This window comes from Narcine bancroftii, chromosome 1, assembly GCF_036971445.1.
Source record: "Narcine bancroftii isolate sNarBan1 chromosome 1, sNarBan1.hap1, whole genome shotgun sequence".
NCBI lineage: Eukaryota > Metazoa > Chordata > Chondrichthyes > Torpediniformes > Narcinidae > Narcine > Narcine bancroftii.
In genome coordinates this window covers 34611737-34634666 of record NC_091469.1, presented here as the reverse complement: position 1 = coordinate 34634666, position 22930 = coordinate 34611737, and the positions used below count along the sequence as shown (strand labels likewise).

Genomic DNA, 22930 nt, shown 5'->3' with positions numbered 1-22930 from the left:
GAAGCTATTGACAAATAAATATTATTGACTACAAATCCCAGGTGCCTGTGCTTTCTTGCCAAAGCTTACGTAAAAAAGGTATAGGAGTGTAATTTAAATATTATATCCGAAAATAAAGCAAACACTCACATGTTTTAACAGCCACAAATGGCCATCTGCCTTCCCTTATTCTGTTCTCCAACTATTCTCAATTATCCCCTTTATTCTTCCCAACAAGCCCCTTGCTCCACCCCCATTTAGCTACCTATTGGTTCATCTACACATGAGTCATCACAACTCCTCGCTCTGAACATGCGTGCAAGTTACCAACAGTGGCTGGCTAGCGCATATGCATCACCTCCCAAACACTTCACACCAAGCAAACAACTTGTGACACCAGCCCAGATAGGTAGATAACCACAACAACCCCTCCACTACCCTTTCTGCCTCTGAGTCATTCAAGGAGGCGACTGACTGGATCTGCGCTGCTACAAAACAATCTGGTGGGCAGATCATCCAACCAGACCTAGTCCGGTATTGTCCGGCAGGCATCGAAAGACCGGACGGTCAGGGATTAAGATATTTCTCTGGTGTTATCAGTGCCAAAGCGAATGGGGCATCAATATACACAAGAGTCAGCATTACCATTCAACCGGATCATAAAATATTTAGGATGGCATTCCATGACCTTGTAGGGGCCATCGTATATCTGATGGAGTGGCTGGCAGATCTCATCATGATGTACGAACACATGTTTCCAGTGTTGCAAATCAAGTGGTATATAAGCCATGGTTGAAAAATGTCGGGTAGTAGTCAGTCCTAACACCGACATATTCTCCTGAAGATGGTGGTCATAATTTGACATAGAAGATAGGAGCAGGAGTAGGTCATTTGACCCTTCGAGCCTGCTCCGCCATTCAACGAGATCATGGCTGATCTTAAAGTTCAGTACCCCGTCCCCGCCTTCTCTCTGTGATCTTTAATACCCTTGTACTGAAGAAATAGATCTAATTCCCTCTTAAATATATTTAATGAACCTGCCTCTACTGCCCTCTGTGGCAATGAATTCCACAGATTCACCACCCTCTGGGTAAAGAAATTCCTCCTCATCTCGGTCCTAAATGGTTTGCCTATTATCCTCAAACCATGGCCCTGGGTTCTGGATTTTCCCATCATTGGAAACATTCCATCTGCATCCATTCTGTCCAGTCCTGCTAGAATTTTATATGTCTCTATGAGATCCCCTCTCAATCTTCTAAACTCCAGCGAGTACAATCCCAATTTGCGCAATCTTTCCTCGTAAGTCATTCCTGCCATTCCAGGTATCAGCCTGGTGAATCGCCTCTGCACTCCCTCCATTGCAAGAACATCCTTCCTTAGATAAGGTGACCAAAACTGCACACAATACTCCAGGTGCATGACGGTTCATGCAGCTGAGTTCTAACAAATGGCTCAACAAATTCACCAAGTAAAGTTAGTGTGGTGCCATATGTCACATTTGTGGCCGGAAATGTGAAATTGATAACACCATCAACACATGATTTACCTGTTGAACATCAGCGTGTCTTTATTTCTCTGCTTCCATTATTCCACCATGTTGCGCCTGCATACAACGCGCGCATGCCCTCTCACTTCCGGTCAGGTTAATAGCTGTTAGGTCTGCTTTGTTCGAGAATGAGTGAGTCGGACACCAGACTGAGTCGAAATCAAGGTTCTTTATTACCGGATTGTAACACTTGCAACTAACAGTGTTAGTTGGAGAAGGCGCATCTTCCCGATATCAGCAAGTGGTGTTTTTTTTATACCTCAGGACACGTACTTAGTAAATTATCATACCATTACATTGTCCAATGAATAAGCTGTTGCTACCGTTCTCTGTTAGTCTGCTGCTCATCAGCTTGTTATTGCCAAACTTATCTTGAGCGTCACACCTGCATCCTGTTACTCCTTAGTACTGGGTGACTCCTTCTCTGGTCCCAACTCATGATGTTTTTACCTTACATAGCTCAACCTCTATCTGCATACATCTCATGCATATTCATTATCATGACATCCCTCCTTTCACCAGAAATAAACTTTATATCTTTATGTGTCTTAACCTTTCAATCTAAGTGTATATCTCGTATGAATATCACCGAACATAATACATTGCTGTGTTTCTTTCTGTTTAAGTGTAAACACTTTAACACTATCAATAGCATTTTTCTGCCTTCAAACCAACAAAAGCAACATCAAATTCCCTCTTCACAAAATGTAACGTAATCATGTTATAACCAAATGTAATATAATGGCTCAACATTTCTTCTGTAGTTATACTAATAGAATGGTCACCTCATATGCAAAATGTACACGTTTAAAATTATACATTTTTGTTTTCATTTAATACCAAATAGTCAACCAAAACAAAAATGCTATTCTTACAGCACTCATACATGTACTTTATGATGTATTTATCAAAATCACTATTCAAATGTTCCCCTTATCATTCCTCTTCCTGCATCAAAATATTTCTGATTGTTGGTTACTGCTATTGATGGTCCAAAGTCAAACCACGTCAAGTATAAAATAAATGTTGGGCACACAGTTTTCTTTTTCTAATAATGCTAAACACAACGAAACAGCAATGATCCAGGTAATCATAGCACAACTTCGCAAAGGTCTCTTTCTCGGAGTTTGCGATGGTTTCCTTCCTGACATCCACATATACACATTCACTGCGTGTTTCACAAGGGTAGCGTTCGGCGTACACCCTTTTCATTATTTCTCTTTTTTTCACAATCATCACACATTTCCACTTTTCCTTGGCGTGTATCATTACTGCGCTTCCACCGAATCAATGCACTTTTTTTTTCTTCATTGAAACTCATTCCAACTATCACAAACTTTCACTTTCATGATAATGCGAGCATGATTAGAAATATGGTACAAAATCTTCATATCGCTTAGATGGTTTCCTGTCCCATCTCAACCTTCCTGCAATGCTACTGTCACGACTTGGTTGCTCACCCTCAGCACCGGAAACACTGCTCGCTACGGCCTCTGGTGTTTCTGGTATTCTGGCCACTTCATTGGGAAAACTGGTAACTACGTCTGGAACATTGTCTGGTCCCTCAGGTTGAGCAACTCGTACTGGATTTCCAACCACTTCACTCGGTGCTGCTCTGGATTGGTACTTTTTGACACCAGACACGTTTCTTTTGTAGAGGACTCCAGCTGGAGACCTGACTGTCACCATACTGCCGCTTCTGGATACAACAGTGTAAGGTTGATGGTAATAAGGTGTGTCTAGCTTACCACCACTCTCTTGCCTCACAAGAACATTATCTCCGGGCATGATGTCTGAGTACCTGGCCCCACGTCTCGAGTCTGCATCCAGCTTTGCTGCCCCCTTCTTTTCAGCATCGTGGTCCCTCATCACCTGGTCATCCCTGATTTCCTTCAGTTCGGGCATTTTTGTGTGGATTTTCCTCCCGAAGAATACTTCTGCTGGACTTTTTCCTGTGGTTGCATGAGGGATTGCCCGATAGACAGCTACATAGGATAGCAATGCTTCTCTCCCGTTTTGTCCTTCTGCATGAGCAATCCATAGTCATTTTTCGATGGACTGATTTTGTCTCTCTACTTCTCCGTTGGCTTGCGGCCATTTAGGAGTTACTTTGTGATGGTGGATGCCTGTAGTCCTCATATATTCAGAAAATGTCTCTGAGATGAAGTGTGGACCATTGTCAGAGTATAGCGTAACAAGCAATCTATGTCTCGCGAAGATCTCTGCCAAAGCTTGTATCGTTTTTTCAGTGGTTGTTGACCTCATCAGAGAGTACTCATAGTATCTGCTGTAGTAGTCCACCACTACCACGATTGACTCGCCAGTTAGTAAAGGTCCGAGAAAATCAACAGCTACATCGATCCACGGTCCTGTCGGGAGTTGCGTACTCCAGATTGGCTCTGGGGGATTACTCTTATTTGTGAGTTGACACCCATGGCAGGTTTTGATGAATTTCTCTGCATCTTTATCACAACCTGGCCACCATACTTTACTCCTGAGGTTTTGCTTGGTACCAACAATACCTAGGTGTCCTTAATGAGCTAATGATATGATCTTCGGTCTCAACCTCTGTGGTATCACCAATCTACAACCCCTCAACACACACTGCCCGATGCAACAAAGTTCGTCTCTAATGGGAACATATGCCTTGTGAGTGCACTTGTCCCATTGTCCATTTTGGATACATTCTCTAACTTCCATGAGTTCTGGGTCATGTTCGGACTCTCTCTCGACTTCCCTCGTTGTCACAGCTCCTGGTGTCGACTGGATAGCTACGAAGCATACAGAGCTCTCTGCTTCTGTTCCCAGTTCTGACTTGGATTGAGGGCATCCATCTTTCAACAATCTGGACAGTGGATCAGCAATGTTCGCTTTCCCAGCAATGTGGACTACTCTGTACTTGTACGGTTGGAGTCTGAGCACCCATCATTCTATCCTGGCACATGGTTTGGACCTGGCGGCGTAGATCACCTCCAATGGTTTATGGTCCGTGAAGAGTTCAAATTCAATGCCATACAAATATGCACGGAATCTCTCGCAGGCCCATACAAGTCCGAGTGCTTCTTTCTCTGTCTGAGAATATCTCCTTTCAATGTCTGTCAAAGATCTGCTGGCATAGGCAATGATTCTTGGTCCCTCATCATGCGTCTGGACAAACATGGCTCCTAAACCAACAGGGCTAGCATCCGCTATGACTTTGGTTGGTGCATCCGGATCATAATACCCAAGAGTATCGGCATTTGTCAGACTTTGTTTCAGAGCTGTGAATGCTTCCTTCTGCTCAGGGCCATAATTGAATGATACAGCTTTCCTGGTTAGATTCCTCAGTGGTTCTGCCAGTGTAGCAAAATTAGGGATGAGCTTTGTGCAATAATTGACCAATCCCAAGAAACTCCTCATCTCCGTTGCATTCTGGGGTTCACATGTATCGGCAACAGCTTTCACCTTGGCATCAGCTGGGTTCAATCCTTCCCGTGTAAGCCTGTGTCCCATGAAGTCCATCTCTGAGACATCGAAATGGCACTTGTCTCCATTAACAGTAAGACCTGCCCCCTGTAGTCTGGATAGCACAATCCTCAACCATCTGTCATGCTCTTCCTGTGTAGCCACATGGATTATGATGTCATCAGAAATGTTGCTGACTCCAGGAATGCCTTGAATCACTCAATAGATTTCGTACTGGTAGATCTCAGGAGCTGCATTGATGCCGAACGATAGCCTCTTGTACCGGTACAATCCACAGTGAATCACAAATGTTGTCACATCCCTGGATTCTGGGTCCAGCTCTAGTTGATGATAGCCCGATTTTAAATTGATTTTTGAGAACACCTGACTGGTTGTTAACTCCTGGAGTACTTCTTCTACTGTTGGTATTGGGTGTCTTTCTCAAATTATAGCTTCATTGGTCATCCTCATATCAACACACAGTCTCATGTCACCATTTGGTTTGGGCACAATCACGACTGGGCTGACCCATTGCGTTGAATGTTCTACAGGTTCAATAATGTCTTGCTCAATCAACTCTTTGATTTTGGCCTCGACTTTCCCACGAAGTCCAAATGGGGTTCTGCGCACTGGTTGCGCCTTGGGTTTGACCGTTTTTTCCACTGTTAGCTTTAGTTGTCGACCTTTCAGCTTTCCTACTCCCTGGAAAACTGCGGGGAATTCTTGCTTCATATCCTCGTATGATTGAACTGAATTGACATGAGCTCCAATATGAAGTATTGCCAGATCTTGTGCCGTGCGTCTACTCAGCAATGGTTCTCCCCTCTCATCTATGACAACAAACTCTGCTTCGGTGTGCTTGTCACCAGCTTCAACAGTCGCAGTGAAACATCCAATAGTTGCAATGGCTTGGTTGCTGTGTATGGATACAGTTTATTTGAACACTTTTTTGACGTACAAATTATCTTTTTTTTTCAATTTCTCCCATAAGTGTCAGTCAATTACATTACTGTCACCGCCTGAATCTACAATGACTGAAACTGTCACACCACAAATTATCACTGGGACTTTCTCATGATGGTCATCATTCAATGTAAATTGATAGTATTTCTGCCCATCCTGGTTGTCGTCATCATCGTCACTTTCTGGGTCACCTTCTATATGGCGAATAGTGCCTTGCTTTCTCTGTCCATAATTGCCTTTCTTTCCAGGAGACTTTCCTTTCCCCCAAGCTTTGCCCTTAGAAGCTGTACTCTTCCCATTCTGGTTTGCATTTGACTTGCTTTTGCACTTCTTTGCAAAGTGGTTTTTACCTCCACACTTTCTACAAAGTTTGCCTTTTGCTGGGCAGCATGGGTCTTTTCCAAAATGACCTCTGTCTCCACATCTGTAACACTCCAATTCATGTGTCAGCATCTTTCTTGGCTGGCTATGGCTATGCAAGAGCCTAGTTACTTGTTGACCAACTTTGTCTTTACTGGGCTGGCTTGAGTTGTCTTTCAGTTTCATGGTATGAAATTGCCCCTCAACAGCCTCAAATGCAGCAGCAATTGCTAAAGCATTGGTAAGTTTCAACTCACCCCCTTTTTCCAGCAATCGCCTTCTGAGTTTGTCTGATCTGCAGTGCTGCACGACTTGATCCAATAACGGGTTGTCCAAATCAGCTGCCACGTAATTGCATCCAACAGTCAGTTGTCGCAATCTTGTCATGTACTAGGCGACCGTTGCCCCATCTTCCTGTTTTGTTTTGCGAAACAAATGGCGTTGAAATGTGGCATTCGGTGTCACTACATAGTGTGCATTCAATGCATCTACAGTTTTCTGGTATTCCTCCTTCCTTCCAGTATTCGAAAGCGTCTTAAAAGTTTCCCGAACTACAGGTCCTGCGGTGAAGAAAAGTAACGCCCTCCGCTGCGCTTTCTGTTCCGCCGTACTCCCATCAAGAAATAGGCCACGACTGTCGGCATAAGCTTCGAACTCTTCAAGCCATCCCTTCCACTTCACGCTTACAGTGCTTGCATCGCCCGTCGAGTTAAAATGAGGAACACCGCAAAGTGCTAGAAATTCAGCTCCAGTGACTGCCATGATGAATCGTTCCAGCTCAAAGCCACAGATTCAAAATCCAAAATGTTTCTCCTCGTCGCCAATGTCACATTTGTGGCCCGAAATGTGAAATTGATAACACCATCAACACATGATTTACCTGTTGAACATCAGTGTGTCTTTATTTCTCTGCTTCCATTATTCCACCATTTCACGCCTGCATACAACACTCACATGCCCTCTCACTTCCAGTCAGGTTAATAGCTCAACCTCTATCTGCATACATCTCATGCATATTCATTATCATGACATCATACAGCAATTCTGCTGCCAAATACCCAAGGGTCTCTTTTACAGCCAGTCTCATGGCAAGGAGAACCATGGGCAAATGTTCACTTCAAAGAGACACATCACCCTCTGCCATTATTACAGTCTTCAACAGTCGATGAAAACACTCCAAGAGGCTGTTGGATTGTGAATGGCAGGCATAGTATGAATGTGGGTGGTGGCCAACAGATCCATGAGAGCTCAAAACAATGTCATCTCAAACTAACAACTGGTAATAGTGTCTGGGACAGCAAAATAAAGAACCCAATGATGAATGAGAGCCGGGTGACACTCTCTATGTATATTTTACTGATAGGAATGGTGTCCTGCCATCTGGTAGCTCAGTCCTCTCATGTGAGTAGATAAGTGAATCCTCTCGATGGTAAGAGTGGACTTACCAAATCCTGGTACTGTTCACATGAGCAAAATGAGCATCTGGAACAGAAAAATCTCCAAGCCTGGACTTTGTGTACTTTGAGACTTTGGAACGCTGACAACGGTGAACAGGTCCTTGCCCATAATCCAATATCCCACTTGACATGAAGCCAAGGAAGAAGATCCATAATCAACCTTACCAATGCATTTTGGCCTGGGTGGGACATGATCTGGAGGGCCATGAAAACCTTCTGCCACATTGTCGCAGGTACAAAAGGCCATTGTCGACCTGTGGAAAAGTCACAAACTAATCTCTCACCTGAGTAGACTAGGCGCATGTTTTCTCAATGCAGATCTGTGTCAATGTCAATGACATTGAGAACGTGCTGCGACCAAGCCATTTTCGTTGATTTTGTGAAATAAATGACCACCGCCATATGTAAGGCATCAATGTCTTGGCTGGACAGGGTGTATGCCACCAAATTTGCCTTCCTTTTGAGGTGCCGTATGACTGAGGAAAATTGCAGGATGAAATCCAAGGACTGTACCTCACAGGGTGAATAATGGTGTTATCTCATAGGCACAGAATATGTAAGCGATTGGTAATCAGTATAAATGATAAAAACTTGTCCTTCCAACCATAAAACAAAATGTTATACTGTGTTTGAAAGTACTGTATTTTTCCTGTGTAGGTGACAATATGACTGAAAAGATACCAGTGACTCCAACACCCCACCAAATATTTGCTCTGAAACAGCTCCCATTGGACTCTCAGATGCATCTGTGGTGAAAGATAGGACAGCATTGGGCTTCTTATGCACCAGCTTCATAGCTTCCACAGGGGCAGTCTTCACCTCATTGAAAGCATGGACTGAATCATCATCCAAAAGCAATGGTCTTTGAGAAGCTCACTTATCAGACCCCTTAAGTAGTTTGGTCAAGGGCAAAACAAATGCAGTCACATTAGGTAAAAACTGGTGATAGAAAGAACCATTCCTAGAAACCACCATAACTAGCAAAACATAACAGGTGTAGGAAAATCTCAAATTACCTCTACCTTCACTTCCTCTGGCAAGGCGTCGTCTTTTGTAACCTTATACCTTAAAAACGTAAACTCAGTGGCCCCAAAGATGCATATTTATTTTAACTTTTAAGTTTTAATAGCCTTAAAATAGGCATCTGTCTTCATTTATTCTGATCTCCAACCATCATCAATGGACTCCCTTCTTCCCAATACATCCCTCATGCCACCCTCCTTGCCTGTCTATTGGCTCATCCCCACACGCATCATCACACCTCCTCTCTCTGACAGCATGTGCATGTTTACCAATGGTGGCCATTTGTGCATTACCAATGGTGGCTGGCTTGCACATGCGCACCACCTCCCACACACGTCACTCTAAGCGAACAAATCATGGCACCAGGCCTAAGTAGGCACACGACTGCAACAAAGATAGTGTGAAACTGAAGATGCTTCAGCCACAATGTTCAGAATCTCTTCACCTCCACAATTCTCCCCTCAAATTATTCAACTGCAAATAACCCCATTATATAAGAAAGGGGAAAGGCAAGGAAGTTATAGAGAGGTCATTGGAATTTCTCTTCAGGAAGGTATTGGAATGGGCAAAGAAATTCAGAGTGACAGGGAAGCTGAGTTGATTGAAGAAAGTTGGCAGGAGTTTCTACAGGTAAGATTATGAGTAAGGAATGTTATTGAAATTTTTGGGGATTGATAATGTTGTTTTGGCTGTGTGGTTAACATAGCAGCTAGTTCAATGCTTTGAGAGAATGAGCAACCCAGGGTTCAAATCTGGTGCTGTCTGCAAAGAGTTTGTACGCTCTTCTCATGACCGGCATAGGTTTTCTCTGGGTGCTCCGGTTTCCTGAAAAATGTACAGGATTGGTAAGTTAATTGGACAGAATGCGTTTCATGTGCCGGATTCAGAAGACCTTTGATATATTCCTTTTAGGTGGATCTGGCCTCAGAGGGAAATATTAATACAGAATGCTCATGCCTAATTGCCCTTGAGATATTAGTGGTGAACTGCTTCCATAAGCCACCGCAGGTACTCCCATTCTGTTGTGAGAGAGGACATTCCAGGATTTATATCCATAGGCAACGAACCTGATATATATTCCAGTTTTGGCTAGTGGTTCACTTGCAGGGAACCTACAGGAAGTGGTGTCCTCCATATATCTGCTGCCACAGTCCTTTTCAGTGAAAGAGGTCATGAGATAGGAAACTAGGCAGTATATTAAAGACAGAATTTGTAACATTTTCAATGAGAGATGGAGATAGATGCGAAGACTGCTATTGGGCTACAATGGATATTGGTTAGAAAAGTGTGGAAATATATCCATTTGGAAGAATGCAGCCAGAGGATTAAGTTATTCACTTTATTTAGAATGATTTATTTAAACCAGTCAGAAAAAATACATCCATTTTCTCATGTTTCCTAATGAAATAGAGGAAGGTTATTTGGCCCATTAAGTCTGTGCTCACTCCGAAGCAATTCCATTCCCTAATTTATTTTCCCATGACCTATTCTCTTTCACATGCCCTGAATACGGTTGAGTATTTTCCTACTACCCACCCACATTAAGGACATTTTTTTAAAGTTGCCAATTAACCACCTCTCTTTAAGACACGGGAGGAAATTACAAGTCAGGATCAAACTCAAGTCATTGGACTGATGAAGCAGCAAAATTACCAGCTGCACCACTGTGTGGCCCAAATTTGATGACACGGAGATAGGTAGAAGAAAAAGGTATTGTCATAGAACTAAAATATTATTAATTAATATTAAAATATTAAGTGAGAGAAATCAAAGATTGTGTCTTGTTGACATCATTGTAAGTTGCTGTTAAAATATTTATTTTAGAACAAAAAAGCATAGCTCAGAGTATTATTGACATGTTGAAAAGTTAGGAACAATGGAAGTCCAAATGGATTTTAGGATCCGGGTATTAAAACAGGGCAGTCAATTTCAAAAAAAAATCTAATCATGCTGAAGGAACAAGATTTCTTATGATCAAGGCCAACAATAAAATAGGGAGATATTTTGATGTGAAGATAACTTGGATGGACTTCATCTAGAATTCTGTGCATAGTTCAGAGAGGTACACTTTTGAAAGGGTAAGTCCACAATGCTTGGGTTAGAAGGAATGATTACATAAACTGGCCTGGTTAGTAGAATGTGCCTGGATTATATGAATGAAGTTAGTAAGATGTTGAAAGAAACTGATGAGATCTATAGCCTCAAAGGTTAGCATGGGAAAAAGAGATATGAACATAAAATCAAGCCTACCATTTTGATGTGGTTCCTCTTTATATAAAAAGTGATAGAAGCAGGGAACAACTTGACTAAATAAACTGGATGTAAGCTCTGTTAATTTTAAATCCAACTTTCTCTCACCAAGAAAACTATAGAATGAGCTATTGAGACTAGTGGATGGAGATGAAATACAAATGATTTTATTGAATGGCAGATCTTTAGCAAGGGGCTGAAAATTCTATTGCCTTCTTGCTGAGTCTCTGATCATTTCTGATATTACAAAGAAATTATGGCGTGGGAAAGAACAATGAGTTTGAGTTCACCCACTCCAAGAAATTCATCCTTAGTCAGTTGTATTAAACACAAAGCACAGCTACATATTATACTTGGCTTTCAAATTCAGTCTCATTGACATCAAAAGAGCCAAATTTTGGAAACAGTATGCATTACACAGCTGCTACTGTGTTTTGCATTCAGTGCATCCAGCTGATCACAGATTCATGTGCACTTCTTAGTTTCTTATGCTCAATCAATTCTATCTTTGTTTATTTACTTTTTGTGTGACACAAAATCTGAATTTATTGTCATGGAATTGATTGTTTTGTGACAGCATTGCAGTGAAATATTTTTTTGTTAACCACCTTATCAAATAAATAAAAATAGTGCAAGAAAAATAAAATATCAAAATAAGGCAGTGACTCTAGTCGTCTGAGTGCACAAGTACAAAGAGTGTTCTCTGGCCATCAGTGCAAAACAAGCAGACACACAACCAGACATAGCACACAGACAAGCAATACATAAGCAGGACAAGTATTCATATAATACAAATATATAAATAAATATTGTTTCATGAATATGGGCGTCTCATATGGTTAGAGTGAGCAGTTCTTTAGGTCGTTCAGCATTCTCATTGCCCGTGGAAAAAAGCTGTTCCTTAGTCTGGTGGTGCTGGCTTTGATACTCCCATATCCTTCCTGATGGGACCAGCTGAAAGATGGTGTGTACAGGATGGAAGGGCTCCAAAATTATTTTGTGCCCCTCTTCAGACAATAATCCCAGTTGATCACATCGATGGGGTGAGGGAGACTTCAATCATCATCTCTGCCACTATTATGGTCCTGTTGATTGACATCTGATTCATTCCTCTGCAGCAACTGTACCACATTGTGATGCAAATGGCCAGGTGCACTTGATGGAGCTCCTGTAGAAGGTTGACATTATGGTGTCTGGTAGCCTTGCCTGCTTCAACCTTCTCAGGAAATGTTGTCACTGTTGTGCCTTCCTGACAAATGAGGAGATGTTTCTCTATGATAGGTCACTAGTTAAGTGAACTCCTAGGAATGTGGTGCACTCCACTACAGAGTTGTTGATGTGTAGTAGAGGATGGTTATTCTTGGTCCTCCTGAATTCCACGATCATCTCCTTCGTCTTGCCCATATTGAGACTTGTTGTTACTCTCTTACCATATCATGAGATTTTCACCTCTTCTCTGTAGTGCCACTCATTGTTGCTGATGAGGCCAACTACTGTGGGTTATCTGCAAACTTGATGACATTATTGGACCTGGATCTGGTGTTGAAGTCGTGGGTCAGTAGCGTGAACAGGAGTGGGCTTAGCACACAGCCCTGAGATCTGCGATTGCTCAATGTTCTGCTACCAAATCAGACAGACTAGTCTTTTCTTCAGGAAGTCTAGAATCCAGTTACAGAGAGGAGTGTTGAGTCCCAGCAAGGACAGCTTCTTTACCAGCCTCTGGGGAATGATCCTATTAAATGCCAAGTTGAAGTTAATGAACGGCAGCCTGGCATATGAGGAGTCATTCTCTGGTAGGTCAGGAAAGAGTTGAGGGACAAGGCTATAGCATCATTTGCAGAACATTTTCATCTATAGGCAAATTGAAACTGGTCCTGCATCTCTGGGAGGTGTGCAGATGCTCAAAGCATTTCATAATGGTGGAGGTCAGTGCCAAAGGGCAGTAGTCATTAAGGCCTGTTATTATTACCCTCTTGGGTATTAGGATGATGGTGGCTGTCCATTGGTCTCCCTTGATGTCGCAGGCCGAGTTGACAACCCTCTAGAATTTTTTTCTTGTCCTGAGCGTTGGCACTTCGGTACCAGACAGAGATGCAACTAGCCAGAATGCTTTCCATGATATACCTGTAGAACTTCGAGTGTCTTTGGTGACATACTGAATCTTGTCTAACTCCTCACAAGGTATAGTCGTTGATGAGCCTTCTTCATGATTGCGTTACTATGAAGGCTCCAGGACAGATCCTCAGAGATGTTGACACCCAGGAATTTTAATTTCTTGACCATCTCCACTGCTGACCAATTGATAATGATTAGTTTGTGTTCTCCTAAAATTTATTGTGAATGTTGAGGGCAAGATTGTTTTTGTGACACCACTCCACTAGTTGATCGATCTTCCTCCTGTACAATTCCTTATTGCCATCTGTGATTCTGCTGACAACCATAGTGTCATCACCAAATTTGTAGTTAGCATTTGAATTGTGCCTTGCCACACAGTCATAGGTGTATAGTGAATAGAGCAGTGGGCTAAGAACTCATCCTTGAGATGCATTTTTGTTGATTGTCAGTGAGCAGTGAAGAGGAGACACTTCCAATTCATACTGACTGTGTTCTTCTAATTAGGAAGTCAAGGATCCATTACAGAGGGGGGTTGCAGGGGCCCAGGGTTTGAAGCTTGTTGAAAAGCACTGAGAAAGTGATGGTGTTGAAGGCTGAGCTGTAATTGATGAAGAGCAACCGTATGTATGAGTTGCTGTTTTCTGGATATTCCAGAGCACCACTCCACTGAAGAGTTCCAATGGGTATGAAGAGAGGGAATAATTCCTTACCACATATAAATGGAATTGCAACTTGCACTAGGGAGGCCCATTTAAAACTGATTGATGCTGAGGGGGCTTTCGCACAGTCGGTAAACCGGATTGTAAGCTTGTTAACATTTGTCAGTACCACAAGATGTGCTAGAAGGAGCAAAAGTTCCCCTCAGGGTCAATTGATCTGATCACTAACTTCTCTCCCTTATCTCTTCCTGCCATGCATTCTCTTCCATGGTGTTCATTATGCTGAAATCCCCTTCACCCATCCTTACCCTGATTTCTGATCTCTTTCAGTCCTCCAGTTCCTTTCTGCACTCGCACATGATGCATAGAGCCCCTTAAGTTGTCTTCAGCTGGAATTTCATTCTTCTGATGTACCACTTGTTGGAGTACATTTTGGGGAGGTGCCATGAAGAAATGAAGAAGGAATATTAATATATTCCTGGCATTATGTTCTCCATGTAAAGGCTAGACTCTTCCTGCCATCCCAGATCCTGCCAGCCACATGTTGCAATCATGTCAGCAGTCTCTCAGCTAGTCTCAGTTTCAATAGTGGATTCAAACCTCTTTCTGTCCTCTGCATAAATAATAAATTTCTCCTCTTTCTTGTCATAAATCTTGGATTAAACTTATGCAAAACCCAAAAGCATCGATCCACTTTTAACCCTATCCTGTAAGGACAGGGAACAAATGACAAATAAACTTCTATAAGTGTACAGTGGAGAGCATTCTGGCTGGTTGCCTGGTATGGAAACGCAAACTCTAAGGACAAGAACAAACTCCAGAGGGTTGTTGACTCGGCCTGCGATGTCACAACCACCAGACTTCACTCCATCAAGGACATCTACATGAGACAGGGTCTTAAAAAAGCAGCCTCTATCCTCAAAGACCCCCCTCCCCCACCACCCAGGCCACTCTGCTACCATCGGGGAAAAGGTACAGGAGGCTAAGGACAATCATTCAGCAGCATAAGGACAGTTTCTTCCCCTCTGCCATCAGATTCATTAATAATCAATGAACCAAAGACACTGCATTTCTTTACATGCACCATTAGTGTTAATATTTGTTTTTATAGTACTGACATAAAATGGCGATAATATGTATGCTTGGACTATGATGATACTGCAAAACATCAAATTTCATGACTCGTTCATGACTATAAATCCTGATCCTGATTCTGAAATGGGTTGATGTTCCTGAGAAATAAACAGATGCATTGGGCCATTCACAACTGAGGTCTTCCAAAAACATTCAACAGCCAAAAATTCATGTTTGTCCATATCACCATTTTATAAAGATAACTAATTTGTTTATTTGAAAGCCCAGAGGTGTCTAAAATGTCTCTTATTTGAGTAGGAGTGTAAATTGGGTGATGAGGCATGAAAGCCGCACTCCTTGGTGAACAGAAGTGCTCACTGAACAGAATTGGGTGAGGAATCTCATGTTTTTCATTCACTCTGAGAAACTGTTGACACACATATTTCTTTCCGAGCTAATTTCTAATTTAATTTGTTGTCTTCGGCTTAATTCTGCACCCTATAATCTTCTCCAATAGCCATCTGTAATCAGTAAGTAATGCATGTTTACTATAATCATCCATCAATCAGGCCAATCACCCCTGAAACAATTGAATTAGCTTTCTCAACCATGAACTTTATAAAGTTTACATTTAAATTTAGAATCAAGATTTAATTCTTTTATTGTCAGATAATAAAAACAGTGTAATATCAAATGAAATTGACTTTAGTCTGCCGTAAGCAGACATATTCACCACTGGCAAAAATTTTCAGGTGCCTCTTACAGTGTCCACCCGCTCCCCCCCCCCCCCCCCCCGGAGTCACTGAGTGTCCGTGGATTCAGCTCTAGCACTCCCGCAGCCACACAGACTCCAGTCTAAACCATTGGCAACCTGAGCTCCTGATCCAAACCTCCAACACAATCAGAAACCTTTCAGTGCTCTCGACACCCCTCTCACATCCCAGTTCTGAAACCTGATACCACTTCAGCCAATCTCGAGCCAGTTTCCACCTATGTGGGTTCCTCATCTCAAGCCCCCAACAGCCTGCCACCTGTTGTGTTCCTCAGCCGCAGAGCCCCTCACAGGTTCGCCGCCATGGTCACCATCCTGTGGGTTGTCTCCTCTGCTTCTCCTTCGGGGAGGGTGTGGTCTCCCTATTAACTAGTGCCCTGTGCCAGTCCTCTGTTTCCCCAGAGTCTGCAAACTCTTGTGGCGACTGCCAATCATAGGCGCTGCCAACTTGGATCCAGATCCCATGGTGGCAGGATTTTAAATAAAAACCACTGTTGGCAAGTTTAACAGGCTGATTAAAACCTGCACAGAGCCAACTGCATTCTGATTGGGCAGTTAAACCATGCGGGGAAGGTCTCTACTTCCTGCTCTCTGTGGTCCACACCAGCAGCGCTGCTGCTGTAACAACCATTCCAGCAGCGCCACCATTTTAGAGATAGAGCAGAGGGCAGGTAATTAGGAGAGTCAGTGGCGAGGTGTGCATACATTTAAAGGAGCCAATGCTGTGTTCTCACCTTTGGGTGGGCTAACCTTGATTGACATGGAAAAATGACTTTCAACTTCCCTGGTCCCAGGAGAAAACACATGGATTATCCTTTGTTTGGAGCAATTTCCGGTCCGACCTGTTCCATAATCCTCCGGATAACATTTCACCCCTCGAAAGTCACTGCCACATGCTACTCTATCCACAAACTAACGCAAACACAAAGGCCACTTTATACAATTGTGCACGACAGAATTTCAGTGGTCCTACTGCCCCAAATGGTCATCGACTGCCCCATGGAGTGATTCAGGGTTGTGTTCAAGGAATTGGTCCCTGGCTCATTCAATTTGTTCACTGACTCTTGCGTGTGTCGGATGAATGAAATTCCCCGTGCGATCCGTAAGTGCAGACCTTCTTACTGACAACAGCACAGGTACCACTCTCAGCTGTAATCAGGTCGTCCGTTCCTTCCATATGATGAAGTACCACAGCCATCTTGTTGGCCAGTGTCTCCAAATGGGTGATCCCTCAGATTTTTGAGGTATATGATAGCATGTATCCTAAATAGCAGCAGCTGTGCTATCCCATGAGAGCTAGGAGTGGCCCTGGCAGCCACATATCCAGGGCATTTAGTGCCATGAAGCACCCACCTTCACTGCACTGTCCACTGTGGATACTGTCATGTCTGGGTACCCTTCCTGCTCGTACTCTGACCGATCGATTAGACCAGTGCTAGTTGTACTATCTGCAGAGATATTCCTTAGCCTTGCTCACCATTTGGAAATTCCATCTGAGAGTCAGGACTTTGTATGGGCCAAACATTTCAGAGGGAAAATCCAGTCCATGAGCCACCCACTCCACCAAGGCTCACAGGATGTGGGGCAAAGTAAGTTGGGGACCATTACATCTCAACCTCCTCCAACATGGAATCAAAACCCACAGGGTTGGACAATTTCACCCCATAGTCTCTTTTTGGGTTGTCAGCTTCTCAGCGGCTCCTAATGCACTCATATATTTCATGAGTCCTCGGGGAGCTCAACCTCCATCCCTTCGGACTTTGATGGGTCGGACACCACCAGAAGCCGTGAGAATGGGGACACGACTTGACTAATTGGTCTGGAATTCAGTTGGTCTACCACCTGTTGTAGTTCACTGAGCCACCCCTGCTTGGTGTGCTTGGGTGTTAATGTGCAAATCTGCTACATCAGCATGCTGTTCATACATTCAATAAGGCCTGTTACCTCTGGGTAGTAGCGTATATGAAACAGCCATGAGATTTTGGTCTCTGCAGCCCAGTCTTCAACCTTGGTGCCAGTGAAGGGGGAGCCCTAAATGATTGTATCTCCCAAGGCACCCCTTACATGGATGAGTGGTGTTGTAGCCCCTTGATTGTGTTCTGCATGATCACAGGGTAACACCAGCAGGACCCCCGAGTATGTGTCTTCCATGGTGAGGGCATATTGCTTTTTATTTGCCATATCTGACCTGCTCCCATGCCCGTGAATATGCCTCAAAGGACCCGTAGGTGACCCCTGAGGTTTGACTTGCCGGAAGGTTGGGCAATTGGCGACCACTCTCTTTGGCTTGTTGTGGGAAAGGATCACTTTTCAGCCCTCTGCCCATTGCTGAGTCTTATCCATTCCCAGGTGCCCACTTTTGCAGTGTGCCTAGGCTGCCAGTGCACTAGAGTTGGTCTGTTCTGGGTGAACTACTGCTGAGTATGTTTGTGCGGCTCAGTCAATGGCCGCATTGTGGGCAGCCTCTTCGGTATCTGGGAAGGTGTGGGGTTCTACTGTTGTGCTTTACCCCAGATAAATTCCCAAATGAGGGTCCTCCCAGAGTGGGCGACCATGAATCTCCTGCCCCATCCATACAGCCAGGCCATCCAGAGTGGTAAGCTACTAGCCATGACCCAGGAATTAGTGTAGATGCAGGTGGCTTTAAGGGTTAAAATCACAGCCACCAGTTCAGCTGGCTAGATGGATCCACCCGTTCCCTCTTGCACAAGGGTCTTGCCTGTTGTGGGGTGGAACACTGCGTCTTTCCAGTACTGATTTCCACTCTTCCAGCAGCTGGAGCCATCAGTAAACCAAGCCTGCCCTTGCTCTTCTGGGAAAAGATCATCAAATAGTTTGCTCCATGTAATGGGGGAGGGGTGGACAGTGGGAATTCACTGTTGGGCAGGGACATGACCTTTTCATGAAGCCAGCTCGCCCACTCTGGTCCTACCTCAGCGCAATCTGCAATGTACTATTTCCATTTAATATTGTCTACCATTGGGCAAGGCCCCCTTTGTGCATCTCATCTGTAGATTTAACCCAGTGCATAATGTAGAGATAAGGCTAGAGCATGATTGGCTCAGCGCTAATCTGATGCTCATTTACAAGAAGCGTCCAGTAACACACTAGTAACTGCCATTCAAAAGGGGTGTAGCAAATGGCTGCCTCAGGGACGGTCCTGGTCCAGAAGTTGGATCTTGGCAGCCCCATAGCATTTTCCAGCAGCTCCATTCTGCCACCATGTTGGTTGCAGAGACTTGCATCTCAAAAGCACCCCATTTTGACAGAGGGCCAGCAGGAGGGCTTGTTCCATTGGCTGCCTCAAACACCATAGGCTGGTTGGGTCTTCATTGGAATATGGGCTTTTTCTGGGAAATACTGTACAGGGGTTGTAGCAATATGGTTAAATGTGGTATGCTGATTCTAATTGCCAAGCAGCACAACAAATGGCTGTGGTGGGGGGGAACCAATAAACCAATGATTTTATTTTTCACCACACCTGGGACCTTCCTCTCACCCAGGTGCCACAGAATCCCCAGAAAGAGGACCTTATGACTGCAGTCTTGCACTTTATTGAGGTTGATGATTCACCATTGTGCCCTCAGGAAGGTGATTAACATGTCCAGGGTTTGTTCAATTGCCTCTTCTGATTGTCCTTGGAGGAGCACATTGCCTATATAGTGGGTTAGGGACACGTCAGTATTGAGTTTAATGCTTTGTAAACCCCTGGCTATCGATCCTTGGTACAGTGTGGGGCTGTGGATGTAGCCTTGGGGCAGATGGCAAAAGGTGTTCTGGTGCTCCTCCCAGGTGAAGGCGAACTGGTCCTGCGACTCAGGACAGATGGGGATTGAGAAGAAAGCATTTTCCAAGTCCACGATGGCAGACCAGCACTTCCCTTCCTGACCCCCTATGCCTTCAACCAAAGTCACTATATCAGGGACTGCTGCAGTGAAGGGGAGGGGTCATACTTATTTCACTGTTGGTAGTCGCTAACCATGCCCCATGTGCCATTTCTATTTTGCAAAGGCCACATCGGGCTGTTCAATGGGGACACAGCAGATTGTATAATCCCCCTTTCGCAGCAAGGCATCTATGGTCTTCCCGATTTCTATGGTGCCCCAAGGCACTTGATATTGCTAACTACCCTTGACAGGAGTGAGACCACAATCGGCTCCCACTTGGCAACCCCAACCAGTATGATGGCACGGGGTACCATGAAAGTAAACCTTCATCTGTTGGTGCATAGGAACTGACCATTGAGTATGTTCATCCCCAGAATGCACTCTGGGGATGCAGGACAGGAATTGTTTGGGTATGCTCAGGGCCAATGGCTGCTCATAGGTTAGCTTCACTGGTGGGCATGTTGCATCCACTAATCCCTCCATGGCAACCTGTGGGCATTGCCACAAGGTGGAGTTATTGGGTATAATGATGTCTTCAGCCCCTTCGTTCCTCCACTACAACAGGTCTTGTGGTCGGGAAAGAGCTGTTGAATAAACTTGTCAGGAACATTGGTCATCCCCCTGTGGAATGAGGCGGATTCTCACCACCCTACAGTGGAAACCTGCTGCTGCTGCTGCTGGGCTATTTCCTCTCACAAGGCTTTGATATCTAACGTACAAACTCCTTACAGGCAATGCAGGATTCGAACCCCAGTACTGATCACTGGAGCTGTAAATGTGTTGTGCTAACCGCTATGCCAACCGTGCCATCCTATTGACTATAACAATCCCCCAGCCCAGTCAGCTCTTTGGCTGAATATTCCCTGGTTTTGATGGTCTCAGAAGGCCCATGGGTTTGGTTACATGTGACTCCCCAAACTTTCTCTATCTCCCTTTTGATATGGGCAGGCAAGATGTCTCCATGCCAGGTCCAGGTCTGCATGGTCACTGGTTTAATTTGCAGGAGATTGGGTGCATGGGGGAGGACATGTCCAGCGTTGGTTAGTATCCTATCATCGCTGTCCGAACATGTGTCAGAATCACCCCCACCCCGTCCTATCATGTTGGGGACCATGATTGTGCCTGGTCGCCATCAGCCTGACAGCTGCTCTTAACTGTGGTTATTTAAGTAGCCTCTATGCTCTTTCTGTCTCTTTCTGTTCAGATTCAGTGGACTGTGTTTGCACATCTTGGACTGCTTCTCCTATAGTGGAGCAACGCTACTGCACCATTCCCACCTCCCCCTTTAAATGGGCAATTTCCAGCCCTCTTCGTTTTCAGGAATCACGCTGGTGCCCCAGGTGGGTTGCTAGCAGCCAAAAAGCACTCTTCCGACTTGCTGAGAACCCCACTTTCTTGAGGAGGGGCATCACGTAGTATCCAATTTTCTCCCTACAGGGGTCTAAGAGATTAGGTGAGTATACTTGTCTCCCATTGACAGCTAGCGGCCTCGCGAGACAATCAAACCACATACTGTCCGCGGTCTACCCTGGGACCTTATCCTCACGGAATGTGGATCCCTTTTTGTTGCTTCAGTTCCAGAACATCTCTCATGTGTGTGCTCAGCCGAGATGCCTCGGACCCTGCTCACAGCACCAAATGTGTTAAGGGATACAAGTTCAGAGGGTCTGAGAAGCAACGAGTCTGAATACAATTTGATCACAGCAAAGAGCTTTCTTTACCCACGTGGAAGTTGCCATAGGGATCTCACACACACAGACACACTTAGAAAAGGTACTCACAATACACTAACATCAGACACAACTAACAACCAGTATTTGACCAATCACGGACAGTTAAATACAGTGAAAAGATGCAATAAACAATACCTGCCATCCCTCAATCTGGTGCAGGCACAGCACCCTGATTAATTAGTTAAAACATTTACAGGAATAATAGTAATTCTGGGCATGCACCTCTATAAATCCTCATTACTTTACTGGCACACATCTTGCAACTGACCCTCCAGCATCACCCACAGCTAGCAACCTGGAGTGGAGCTCAGGTTCATTTCCAGGGGGAAAGAGAGTCAGCTGCTCCATGTGTTGGACTTTGCACAGCAGTCAGTTGTAGGAGTGGGTGTCAACTCAGGTATGTCCAAAATAGGGAAGGTGATTAAGAGAGCCAGTGAGAGGTGTAACCCAATACATTCAAAGGAGCCAATCATAAGATGTGCCCTCACCTTTGCGTGGGTTAACCTTGAGTGATATGGAAAAATAACTTTCCACCTGCCTTGTCAGATGATCCTCCAGGAGCAGTTTCCTGTCCGACCTGTTGGATAATCCTCTGGATAACAGTCACCAAGCCAGTTTTTCATGAAATCCTTTTGTGGGCATCCGACAGTTTTAGAGTGTTCTCAAAAAATTCAAGCTGGAGATGAAAGCAGGAAGATCTTACATAAATGAAAGTAGTAACTAAGTGAAGACTATCAGTGATAACAACAAAGCAAACAGCTACATTTCTGTGAGTCTAGCAGCTCGTGCGAATGGGAATAAAGAATGAACAGAATGACAACAAATATGAACAAAGACAGGAACAGGGTAAGACAGGAAAGGAAAGGACAAGAAAAACAGAGAAATATAGAATACAACATAAGATAAAAGAAATGAGAAAATCAGAAGAAAGTAAGGTTATAACCAACAGCATTAAACAGCTATTTTTCTCAATATAGGTTTACATTTTAAATTAATTTGAAATATATGTTACAAGTCAGGATTTTACAAAATGGAATTGTTACTCACTAATATTCTTTCATTCAGAAGACTGAAACGATCATAATTTTTTTAACTGTATCTTTGGAAAAAAGTTGAACTCACTGAGGAACATTCAGGAATCAGAGAGGATCAAGGATGTAAGTTTTAGTCGGCTGGTTCAAAACTCAGTTTATTGTCAGGGTACATACATGACATCACACAAAACCCTGAGATCCTTTTTCCTGCAGGACAAGTTGAATTTACTGCACTCAGTAAGAAAGAAATGTAAACAAATAAACAGATGTAAACAGATTGACTGTTCAAATATGGAAATATAAATATTCAGTAATAAATAATGAGCAAACTATGAGTCCTCAGCTGAGTCTCTGAATGAGTCTACTGTTCAGGAGTCTGATGGTGGAGGGTTTGGAATTATTTCTGAACCTGAAGGTACAGCTCATGTGGTCCATGTACCTCCTTCCTGATGGCAACAGCGAGAACAGAGCATGTGCTGGGTGGTGTGGATCCTTGATAATTGCTGCTGCTCTCACCAACAATGTTCCATGTAGATGTTCTTGATGGTGAGGAGAGTTTTGCTTGTGATGTCCTGGGCTATGTCCACTACATTTTGCGCTCAGAGGTTTTTGTAACCCAATACCAGGCCATGAT

General features: G+C 43.9%; 1 long non-coding RNA gene across 15 annotated transcripts in view; it reads right to left on the bottom strand.

The window, feature by feature from the left end:
• LOC138757038 (uncharacterized) overlaps window positions 1-22930 on the bottom strand; it is a 165338-nt gene that overhangs the window by 116570 nt on the left and 25838 nt on the right. For 13 of the 15 annotated variants that reach the window (XR_011353298.1, XR_011353300.1, XR_011353299.1 and 10 more), the window contains exon 2: window positions 21751-21938. This is a non-coding gene — a long non-coding RNA (uncharacterized lncRNA). The remainder of the gene's footprint in view (window positions 1-21750; window positions 21939-22930) is intronic. The other 2 variants (XR_011353308.1, XR_011353302.1) reach the window with 1 other exon arrangement.